Here is an 11,560-nt window from a genome sequence, read left to right as displayed (position 1 = left end):
ATCGTGTTTAAGTTTCTGAAATATTTATTATGGCCACTCTTAAAACTTCAGTTCTCTTTATAATTTTATTACTGGTAAATTTTAGAATTGATTTAGATGAGATATACTCATTATCTCACAGGAATATATCACAATTATCTGGGAATTACTTTTTGCGCAGGAATTCATCAAGCACATCGGCCGTGGGCGCGTACGAAGACAGAATCCCCAGAAACTGTGGAAAGTTGTTCGGCCATAACGAGAGCGTCTATTTTTAGCTTGTCATAAACTAAACTGGTGGCGTGGAATCAGTGTGGGCTACCCATGCAGCTACACTAGATTTTTTTTTTTCTCCAAACATTACATTTGTTATTTTTACAAAAAACTCTCGATGGGAGACATCAAATTAACAAAAAATAAAATAAATAAAAAATACAAGACTTTACATGAGTTGGAGGGAGGGAGCAATAAAAGGAAAATAAACGCGTTTGTGAGAGTGTGGCTGTGTTCCAGCCTCCTTTTACGCCTGCATCGAAGAGGCGGGACTCTGAAGATGTTTGTCCAAACGGTATTTGCCGTACCACATCCGGTGAAAGTTTTTTTATTTATTTATTATATACATCATAAAATACGAACACACATTTTTTAAAAACTCTGTGACTGTTGAAAAAGTGTGTTGCTTCGCCTGATGACATGGATTCATTCGGCTTTTTACGTCATATGCACCTGTTAAAAGGTGAATTTTCCTCCGGCGTTTTGATTTAGAAACGTCAAGTTGAAGCGGGCATCTTCAAATTTTGTTCTTAAAAGTTCGTCGAAGTTGATTTTTCTAAAGAAACAAAGTGACTGGAAAGTTAACTGGAAAAGCAAGACGTACTGAAACAAATGCGTTGTTTAAGCTTACAAAGTACTCAAATAATTTAGTTCAGGTGTGGAATTCTACAAGACCTGGAACTTTGTATAACAAGTTTAATAATAACGTTTTTTGATTCTTAATATTTTTGTCACGTTTTTAAAACGTACAATTTCTTTAAAACGATGTCCAACTGCATTTAAAAATTACACTATGTAACACAATTTTTTGTTCCTGGCTTGTAAGTGTTATATTTCAACTGCTTATGTCTAAAGTCTGTGGAGAAATGACTACATTCAGTACAAACATTGATTTTATTTTTTTTTAACATTCTAGAAAGTTCTAAAAGTTTCTTGAAATTTCTAGATAATTCTGGAAACTTCTAGAAAATTCTGGACAGTTCTGGCAGTTCAGGAATATTCTAGAAGACTACTCAGTAGTAGTGAAGGCGAATTGAGAATATTCTTGAAAACAGACCAATTTCAAAATATCATTGTCATGATCACAGAAGCAAAGTTTCTGTGGAATAACAGCTATTTTCTATTTATTTAAGGCATAACAGGTTAGGAAAACACTGTGTGCCCAGGAACAAAACAAAAATAAAAATTTGTTACACAGTGATCAGTACTTGTTCAATATCTGTACCCGAGGAGAAGTTGTGTATTAATTTTTATGCTTAATGTATGTTTATGTTTTTTAGGTCATTGTTATTATGTTATCATACGCAAACCATAAATTGCTATTTGTATGGCACCCATTGTTATTTAAACTACCTAACAGTTGGGCTCATGCACAACCCCAAACATAACCCTTAACAATAGGCAGTGGCTATCCCTACATAGCCGTATTCATATAGTGAACGTCTATTGGTACGTAGTCTCTCACTGGTCAGTATAGGTCACGTGATCATGAGCCTAGGTACTTGGACATGTAGTTGCTATACTTAGATCCTTAAACTACGTTAACCACAACCACTAATTCTAAACTAACCATAACCCCTATCCCTAACCATAAATCCTAACCTCAACCACAAGGCTGCGCTATGTACGAATACAGCTTGGGATTATTAATATGGCTACATATGAATAACCACTTACTTAACAATAGGTTTTCAATTTGAAAGGATGTGGAATTATCAATAATTACAAATTCTGTTCCTACGTAGCACAACCTTGTTATGGCTGTCAAGGACGCTTGCACCCTGCCTCTTGTCCAATGACAACTGGGATAGCCTTCAGGGCTCCTTGTAGTCTTGGAGTAAGCTTGTATAGAAAATGAATGAATAGACAGATCACTTTATTAATTCAAATATTTCATCACAAAATATTTATTGTCACCAAATAACTGTGGTATCATCTCTATGTGTATCACAAGATTTATTTCATGCAAAGAATTTCCTTTGACACCACTATATTTTTTTTATTAGCCTTTAAATAGGGGATTCATAATATGACATTGTCAATATGATCAAAATTTGTGTTGTCTGTAAAAAAGTTAATATTTATGTCTCCATAAGGGAAACATTTCAAATGAACTGATGGCCTTGAGCTATGTTTTGGAGCAATCCATACGGTCTATGGTAGTGACATCATGGATCACGTGAGGCTTCTCCCAACTTGCATGAGGGATGCTGCGAAGCACATGGTGACAGCCAATCAGGATGGCTCGTCTGAACAAGATAAACCAAGATGACACAGAAACAGCTTATTTCTGTATTAATCTAATATGTTTCTTATATATTTTTAAAGAGTTAGTGAGAAATAAACACTTCTAAATAGAAAAAAAACACTGTCTTTGAAACAACTCTGAAGTGATTTACAAGATGTCTTCTGGTTGTTAGCCTCCGCACCCCGTGTATGCGCATCATGTAATTTCAAAACCTCATGCGTGCGCACATGCACTTTCTCCTAAAGATGGTATTAAAAGGAAAATAAAATTTTAACTATGGAAATCCTCCCACGTAAATATGTTATCTTCATTAAAATGAGCTGTAATTTTGCAACTCGTTTCAAAGATAAACCAACATTACAATGCTTGGATTTCAGTAGAAACTCAGTTTTGTGAAATTTGAAAGGTTGTACAACTTTAATATCAGATTTATAGTCATTGTCCTAATACTTTCAACTGTAGCTTTCTCAACATTTTCCTTTGTGCATTAAAAAGATTACATTTGGTCGAGTAACTTTTTTCTAAGACAAATCTAAGTCTGATTTATACTTCTGCAACTCTGTGTCCATACAATGACGCTGGCGTGTGCGTTACCCTCCGTCGCATCTTTATGCAATTTGCAGCAAGAACAGCAGTTTTTCCTGGATTAAATTATCCCTCAACCAGCTCCACTTCTTTATACATTCATCAACCTCCAAACTAATGGTGCAGTATACAATTTCCTCCATGAATTGTAGGTCATTTGAGCATCTTTTTCCGACTCCTTGTAAAGTTGGTCATATTTGCGGACTTTTCTGCCAGACATATTTGAGTCATGATCGAAATGTAATTGGCGGGCACACTGCAAATACTTTTAAAATATGACTGGAGAGGAAGGAGTGAAGATGTAAATGTGACAAATCACAGCCTTTTGCGGTCTCCATCATTTTGCAGGTGTGCGTCAGGCTCTGGAGGGCCAAGCAGAGGGCTCTAGCCTAAAGTGATTTGGTTTGCCACACCCAGGGATATGTGTGAAACGTACCATATTGCAGTTCAGGCAACAAGCAGCATTTTATTAATGATCACCGACCTTGAATTACACCCTGCGCCATTTAGATCCCACGTCTGAACACAGTTTGAAAAGAAATAAATAGCCAGTCTTTTAGTCAAGGAAATATGGTACCCACTTTCCTCGAAATGGTGAGTGTCAGTGCTGAACTTCATTTCGTACCTCTATTACTGGGCACGCCCAGACTGCTCTGTCCGGTACATGCAGGGTTTTTTAATGGGAATACATTACTATAGGTTGGGATGATTTGTCTGATGTGAGCGAAAATCCATTATATATGGTGTTTATTACATAGAAAACTATACAAAAGCATTGGCACTTTTGCTTTTATCCGGTGAGTGCGAATATCTGGTTTATACAATGACAGTTTAGGTGAGTTTTACTGTACACCTGTCACTTGACACATCTATTGAGTTCTTCAGACTTGCACATGTGACTTTTGGCTTTTGTACCACTCAGTTTTTCAATTTTTTTTTGCAAGTGCCTTGTTTGATTGATACTGCCTTCATTTTGAAATTGTTTTTGTCATCTTCATCAACCGGCCATTCAGTGTTTTCATTGGCACATTTATTCTATTCTAAAAGCATATTCTTTTGTATTTTCAGGTCAGGTATTGCCACCTCTGCCGATTGAAAGATCCTGTCAAGACTGCCGCACCGATGTTACATTCCATTGAGTTATCATTTATGTTGTTTTAACATAATGAAGACAAATGTAGATTAACATGCTAGTTACAAAATTGCGTACAGGTCAAAAAAGCTTGGGATGTGCTTGGTTTGGATTTGATTGGACCACTACCAGAAACAGCATGCAACAACAGATATGTCCTCACCTTGACAGATATCTACACATAGTGGTTGATTGCTGAACTACTGCAAACTGAGACAGCAACCGAGGTGTCTGCAATAATAACTTCTAAGTTATATGTGTTTGGCATGGTGAGGACAATGATCTCAGACCAAGAGAAGGAGGTCATCAATGAGGTGAAGTTTTGTGTAACTTTCAAAATGTTCTGTTTTACGCTTCATTATCCCCTGAATGTTGTATGCAAACACTTAACTGTAACTCTTAAATTTAACTGATCGTTCCACTGCAGCTCAATGCAAGATTTTCAATGTGCTGAACATCAAACCTGTGGTGTTCAGCACATCCCATCTCCAGACCAGTGGAAAGGTAACTCTTAGGAAGTCTGTCCCTGATGATCTGTTGTTGGCAATTCCCTAAGGCTCAATCATATATTGAAATGTGCAGGATACAAGGACGGAACAGGTCATCAAACAGGCTCTCCGAAATCATGTGAATGACAACCATCATGACTGGGATCTCAAACTTCCTGCTGTGGTGTATGGAATTAACACTGCAAAGCAGGTTGTATTCTAACCATGTTTTGTATTATAATCACAGTTTTATTGCTTGAAAGAAACATAGTAATCTATCGTTTCATATCCCCCGCTAAGAATGTGAATTTTTATTTATTTTTAGTGTTAAAGTTGCATTAAAGTGTAATTAATGAATGTTTAAGTACTGATGGTGGATGTATTTTTAATATAGTAGATTTAGTTATTAACAGGGAGCTCCTTTGTAATCAGGACTCAACCAGGGACAGTCTCTACTTTCTCCTCTTCCATCGACATCTGCATTGACCAGAGATGTTGAATGCTTGTCCCATGAGAGATGACTTTGAAGTTGCTCAACAAGATGAAACGTCTATGTGAAATGGTTTGTACTGAAGAAATATATGAAATGTATGTTCACAAATTGCATTTTTACCACCCACAGTTTTAAAATCAAGCAGAAATAACACCAGGGGTGAGTGTTAACTTAAAAATATTCAACACAAAGTAATGACCAGAGATCATTAACAAGCCAACTTGGCACTGGATCAAGTTGTACAGTTAAGAACCCAAAGTGCTTTTGATGAATTCTGTCATGAAGTAGTGCCAAATTCAGTCAGGCGGTCTTGAGTCACAGTCATTAAATGTTGAATCCATCTGTTAAAGTTATATAATATATCTGACCTCAAAGTCATGTTGCAGCAGCTCTTGCTGTAGAAAGTTCTTATGTGGAGATGGTTCATGTGGAAAACCTTTTATTTACAGCACATAACAGTCCACCAAAAAGCAAAAGCAGATCCTGCACTGCACTCCCACAATGAAGCAACTTTATTTCAAAGCCCCTTCTGTTCTCCAGAGGTTTATAAGCCTAAGGAGTACCAGGAGATTGTGACCCACCTGCTGAGTCATAAGTTTAATTCAGCGCAAAGGTGAGTGCTTCTGTTTCAGTATCTCTGCTTTTTCCATAGATTTTAGGTACGAGTTTCTTTATTTATATTTTTTTCCTGCATGTCTTTTTAGGCTATATAATATACCCTTGTAGACTCTGATGTGATGGAAAGATAAGACATTTCCATGGTTGTTATTGTCCACAAATATTTGTGAACAAAAGTGTAGTCTTAAAACACCTTGATGCCCATTTCACTGCACCATTAGTAGGTCCACAAGGACGCGCACCACCTCACCCAGTGGGAGCCGACCACGGTGTTGAATATAAGTGCTGCACTGCCATTTCACAAAGGTATGTATCAACACCAGTGGTGGGCACCGCTACCCAAAAAGTTAGCATTGATAACAGATAATCAGCTAATTAAAAAGTTATCTTTTATAAAGCTAAACCGATAAACCACCCAAAAAGTTATCGGAAGCTACAGCTAACCGATAACTTCCAGTATTGTCTCCAGTACCCTTGCAACTACTAACAAGCTGATTTTGAGTTTTAACACCACAATCACTTCTGGTAGCATCAAAGGTGACCAGAGACCCAAACAATGAGTCAGCACTGCTGTCTTTGAGCTGCCCACTGCTGGAAGCTCCTGTTTACGATATAGCATTCATTCATTCATTCATTCAACTGAGAGGAGCAGCAAAGCTCAACTCTCTACTCAATAGTAGTGTCACCGTGAGACAGAGGTCTTGGTAAATAAAGCAGTGCTGACTTGTGGATTTGATTTATAAATAAAATTAATACAGATAGAATAACTCCATTAATGTCAATTCTGTCATTTTCCAAAGTTAAAATATATATCTTTTAATTTTAAATAATGCACTCATTCTGAAGTTTTGTAACAAACACAGACAGATGCCAAAGGCATTATGGGTAAAATGTGCCTCCGCTATAACACTGATTGGTTGACTCATTCAATCTATGTAAAAACAAACATGTTAATGTGAGGTGTGTATGTTGGTGTTTACATATAAATGTACTTTTGTAAAATGTCTTTTTTATTTGTAAAAAAAAAAAAGCCATTTGCAAAAAGTCAAAAAGACAAGTTGTTATTTTGACAACCATCTAATATAACCAGGGTCAAAATAAACAGAACACTGGCATCTACTGGTGTCCGGACGCTTATACTGCCATGAACACTACTGGCCAGTAGATGGTAGTAGAGACCGTGAAAACTTGCAAACTTGCAAAACAAAATTCCAGATTATAGCTATAAAGCTTTGTTCATCACCCCTCCAAAAATATTTTAGCAAATTATCGGACCAAAACTTATCGTAAGATAATTGGTCTGATGATGGTTTTCAAAGTGATCTGAAAAGCTAATCTGATAATGAAAACTTTAACATCGATAATTAGCGGTTAGCGGATTAGTTGAACTGTGCCCACTACTGGTCAACACCACACATCTGTCATTTGTATCTTTTCCATAGTGACAGGGACTCAACTTTTTCACAAATAAATTGCAACCTAGGATCCTATCTCACTGGGCACGACTGTTGGAGAACAGTTGGAGACGCATCCTAGCGACTATACATGTGACCGAGTGACAGTATTGCAGTTGGTGTCTCACTGCAGTGGCCACTTGCAGCTGAACACGAATCACACATTTGCACACAAATTGTTCAGCTCTTTTTAATCATGCTGTAATCCATGTGAATAGACTGGAAATCCCTCAAACTGTACCCAGTAAGGACAAAAAAAAAAAAGTAATAGGAAGTACCTTTGGCAGCTCCCTTGTTTTCACTCACGGTCACCACAGCAGATCCATGGTGAATCTGCTCTTATTATCCAAGTGAATAGACTGTGGAAATTCCTCAAACTGAACCCAGTAAGGACACAAAACAACAATAACAACAACAACAAAAAAAGAAAGTCCATTTTGTGGGTTTTGGCTCTAATGGACATATGACGTCACATTTCCACAGCATGGCATTTAGTGGAAAGATTTGGCCAGTTTAAAGATAGACACCTGTATGCACCGCTGGAGCTGGATATTAGTAGTGTCTCTAGTTTAATGAAAGCATGTGGTCATATTTCCTCCCTGTTTGTGCATTCCTCACAACAAGCACATCAAAGAACTCCCACCGCACGTCCTCAGAGAGAGGGATAGAGAGAGAGAGCGCTCGCGATAAAAATAAATTCAAAACGACACAGGGCTATACGCTCTGCTCCTGTAGACTGGTGGTCCCTAGTAAAAAAAAGAAGACATTAAATGCGTAAGTCCAGAAAGCTCAAACAGGAATCCTTGTGTCCTACAACTTTGGCCAACTGTGGCAGTAACTCTGCTACTTTCAAAAGCGGCTGTTCCTCTCCAATCATCTCTGCCATTGTGGTGTGCTCCCCTGCAGCTTGTGCATGTGGCCCAGCACCTCCTCGCCTCTCCTCCCACAGTTCTCTCATGTTAGGACCCCTTCACACATAACACGAAATTGGGTGAAAGAAGCAGAAACCGGGCGAAAAACCGCAAACAAAAAACTAAAAAAACAAAAACTAAATGGGGAACCACAAAACATTCCACCTGCTGTCGGGAGGGACACATGGTCGGACAGGCGTGCATGATAGTGCGGCGATGGTTTCATGCATGATACCGCAGTGATGGTTTGTGCACGCTCATGCGCGTGCACAAACACAGTGCGAGCACCTGGAATGTGTGGCACCACATCGGGCCGCTGCTGTGGGGAGAAAAAAACCACACATCAAAAAAAAAAAAAAAAAAACGCAGCAAGTCCTAATATTTAATCCCTCCTATCGAGACAATACAAGTATGAGCCTTCTGTTCCTCTGTATACGAGGTCTATTAGAAAAGTATCGGACCTTATTATTTTTTTCAAAAACCATATGAATTTGAGTCACGTGTGATTGCGTCAGCCAAGCTTGAACCTTCGTGCGCATGCATGAGTTTTTTTCACGCCTGTCGGTTGCGTCATTCGCCTGTGAGCAGGCTTTGAGTGAGGAGTGGTCCACCCCGCTCGTCGTTTTTTTCATTGTTTACGAATGGCTCAGGGACTGCCGCTTTGCTTGATCAATTTTTTTCCGAAACTGTGAGGGACATCAAAGTGGACACCATTCGAAAAATTCAGATGGTTTTTGGTGAAAATTTTATGGGCTTCAAAGAGATTACGGAGTGTTACTGTCACTTTAAGGACGGCCCAGAGCGACTGATGGTGCGCCGCGCTCCGAAGCTGTCATCGACAGGCTGAGCGACCATTTCATTTCTAAACGGATGGCTGTATGGATCCGTGACTATCGTGTGCAATTTCTCTGGTTATCACAAGAGCTGGACATCAACCATTTTCCGGCAGATTTCACTTTTAATGAGAGCGGAGGCTTCGCGTGTCACGATGGATTCGCTACTGGAGCGAGACAAAACCACCTCCGTTTTGTTCTCACAGGACGGCTTTGAGATGGCATTCAGACAGCTGTCGGTGGTTTTTCCATCGAGTGATTATCCGAGAAATTGTGGATGTGCCTGAACATGCCAGAACATGTCCTGTGAGGCTTCATCACAGCGTTGCTTTGCGCCATGCGGCACCGCCGCAACACGCGAAGCCTCCGCTCCTCTTTCCATGACAAAAACTCTTGTAACAGTGGAATGTGCCGTTCATTTCCAAATTGGACGCTGTGTTTTATCCGGGATGTCATCTGGCTAGCACAGGAATTGTGAAAAGACGTGGACGTCAGCACTTTTTCGGCACGTTGAGACAGACGTGCGGAGGAATTCCGCGCATCGTGGCGGTGCCACATGGCGCAAAGCAACACCGTGATGAAGCCTCACAGGACATGTTCTGGCATGTCCAGGCACATCCACAATTTCTCGGATAATCACTCGAAAAAAGACAAAATGTTTGTCAAAATTTGTCCACCACTTTTTGAGATATTCTGCCTTCAGATAGGCACAAGTGACCACATACATTAACTTCTGCACTTCCTGTGTTTTTGACTGGAGGTGAGTTTTGGGAGGTGGACGCTCTGTCCAATCAGCTAAAACCTGGGCTCTGGCCAAAGTGGGCAGGGTATCCTTTTGGTTGTGGGGGGACTGAAGCCTTTTGACTACTATTGCACAGCGACAACTGCTGGCCTCCGTCACACTATGAGTGATATAAAACACTGAAATTCAGATAAATGATTTGGGCTTACAGATGTTAGTTTTTACGACACTTCAAAATGGTTGTTCATACCTGGAATAATTATACACAAGATGAATATGTACATGTGTTTACCTATGTAAAAATGTAGTTTGTATTAAAAACTATCAGACACACAAAGTTTTAAAGAGGTCACAAGTTGATCTAGTTTTTTTTTTTTTTTACACCTGTGTGCAGTAGTTCATATCCAAATTCAAACATCATTTGCAAAAAAAGGACACGTTCAGAATACAGCTGTGAATTGTTTTACTGATTTGACAACTGCAGTCACTCACATGATGGCAAACAGTATCGTCTCTGAGAGATTAAGGGGTGTCTTCTGTTTTTAACTTGCCAGCTCAGTTAATCAGGACCATTCGTACGCCCTGTCACCATCACTTGACAGCCTGAAGGGAAACCCGGTGCGAGCAGAGGCTCAGGTGGAGAAGCTGGAGCAGCAGTTTGAAAAGTCTAATCACAAAGATCTTAAAAAATAAGCTGGAGTTGTATTCAGGTCACACAAGGACAAGCACTGTTCAGTGAATATGAACAAATCAGCTGTACTTTATGTTTATACTTTAACAGTACCTTTAATCAAAATGTTGTTCAGACAGGAAGTTGTTTTTTTTTCCTTGTCAGAGGTTGAGTTTTTTTTTTCTCCACCAAGATGTCTATATGATTGCATGTTTGTTTAATGGTTGGTTTTTATGTTTAATTTTCTTTTAGCAATTCTGATGGAAACAGAAACATTTCCATCAGGAGAACTGCAGGACTACCTTCAGTGTCCTCCACATCAACACCCTTTCCTTGGACTTGCTTTTGGGTGTCAAACCAGCACTCCCGTCTACACCCCGACAAATATATAGATTCCGGCTTCTGTCATTGTGCAGCTCTGCCAGTTTAAATGAATTGTATAGGCACTCTGGTCTGTTCAGGGCTGGCTGCCATCCATCACAGTCCAAAACTGTTGTGGGTACTGGTTGGCAACCTCCCAGACCATCTTATAATGGAACCTCCTGAAAGTAGAACTCTATCTGCCACAGCCAAGTGATACATACGTGTCCTGTTAGCCTTCCCCAGTTGCTGTAGTCCTCAGCATTGAGGCGGATTTTTCATTCAGCTTCTGAAGTGTTGCAAGGATCACATCATCCTCTACAAAGTAGCTGGACTCCATGAGCTGACCCAGCACTTAGTCTCCATGCAAACACTGAACAGTGTCAGAGCCAGAACACATCCCTAATGAACACCAGTGTACACTGTGAAGAAGTCAGAGACTGTGCACTGCACTCACGGCACCTGTGTATAGGTTGGCTCTGATGTCCAGCAGGTTATTGGGGATCCTACAAGATCTCAGTATGTCCCAGAGAGTAACAGCCTCATTAACCCAATCAAAGGCCCTGGGAAATTCAACAGCTGCAAACTAGAGCACCTCGCTCGTAGTGTGCAAACCTCCGCCGCACTATTTTCCAATTCCACAAATTTTTACCTTGGAAAAAAGTTTCAAGGTCAAAGTCCTGTTAGAAGTGGCTTTTCATAAGCTAAATTAGATGTGATCAAATGTCATGAGTATGTATTTAGTTCATGCACTTGAATTAAAGTTTTTTTGTG

At 39.6% G+C, this 11,560-nt stretch overlaps 2 long non-coding RNA genes across 2 annotated transcripts; both read left to right on the top strand.

Annotated features, from left to right (window-relative positions):
• The first annotated feature begins 4,172 nt into the window (after nucleotides 1–4,172).
• On the top strand, nucleotides 4,173–5,244 carry LOC117515108. The gene is made up of 4 exons (XR_004562055.1): nucleotides 4,173–4,531; nucleotides 4,645–4,721; nucleotides 4,800–4,916; nucleotides 5,138–5,244. It is a non-coding gene; the product is annotated as an uncharacterized LOC117515108 (long non-coding RNA).
• Nucleotides 5,245–5,641: 397 nt separating this feature from the next.
• On the top strand, nucleotides 5,642–11,483 carry LOC117515107. The gene is made up of 4 exons (XR_004562054.1): nucleotides 5,642–5,811; nucleotides 5,903–6,122; nucleotides 10,311–10,466; nucleotides 10,679–11,483. It is a non-coding gene; the product is annotated as an uncharacterized LOC117515107 (long non-coding RNA).
• The last annotated feature ends 77 nt before the right edge of the window (nucleotides 11,484–11,560 follow it).

The sequence above is a fragment of the Thalassophryne amazonica genome, chromosome 8 (assembly GCF_902500255.1).
Source record: "Thalassophryne amazonica chromosome 8, fThaAma1.1, whole genome shotgun sequence".
Classification (NCBI taxonomy): Eukaryota; Metazoa; Chordata; class Actinopteri; order Batrachoidiformes; family Batrachoididae; genus Thalassophryne; species Thalassophryne amazonica.
Note: the sequence above shows the minus strand (reverse complement) of the source record. Positions and strands in the feature narration are given on the sequence as shown.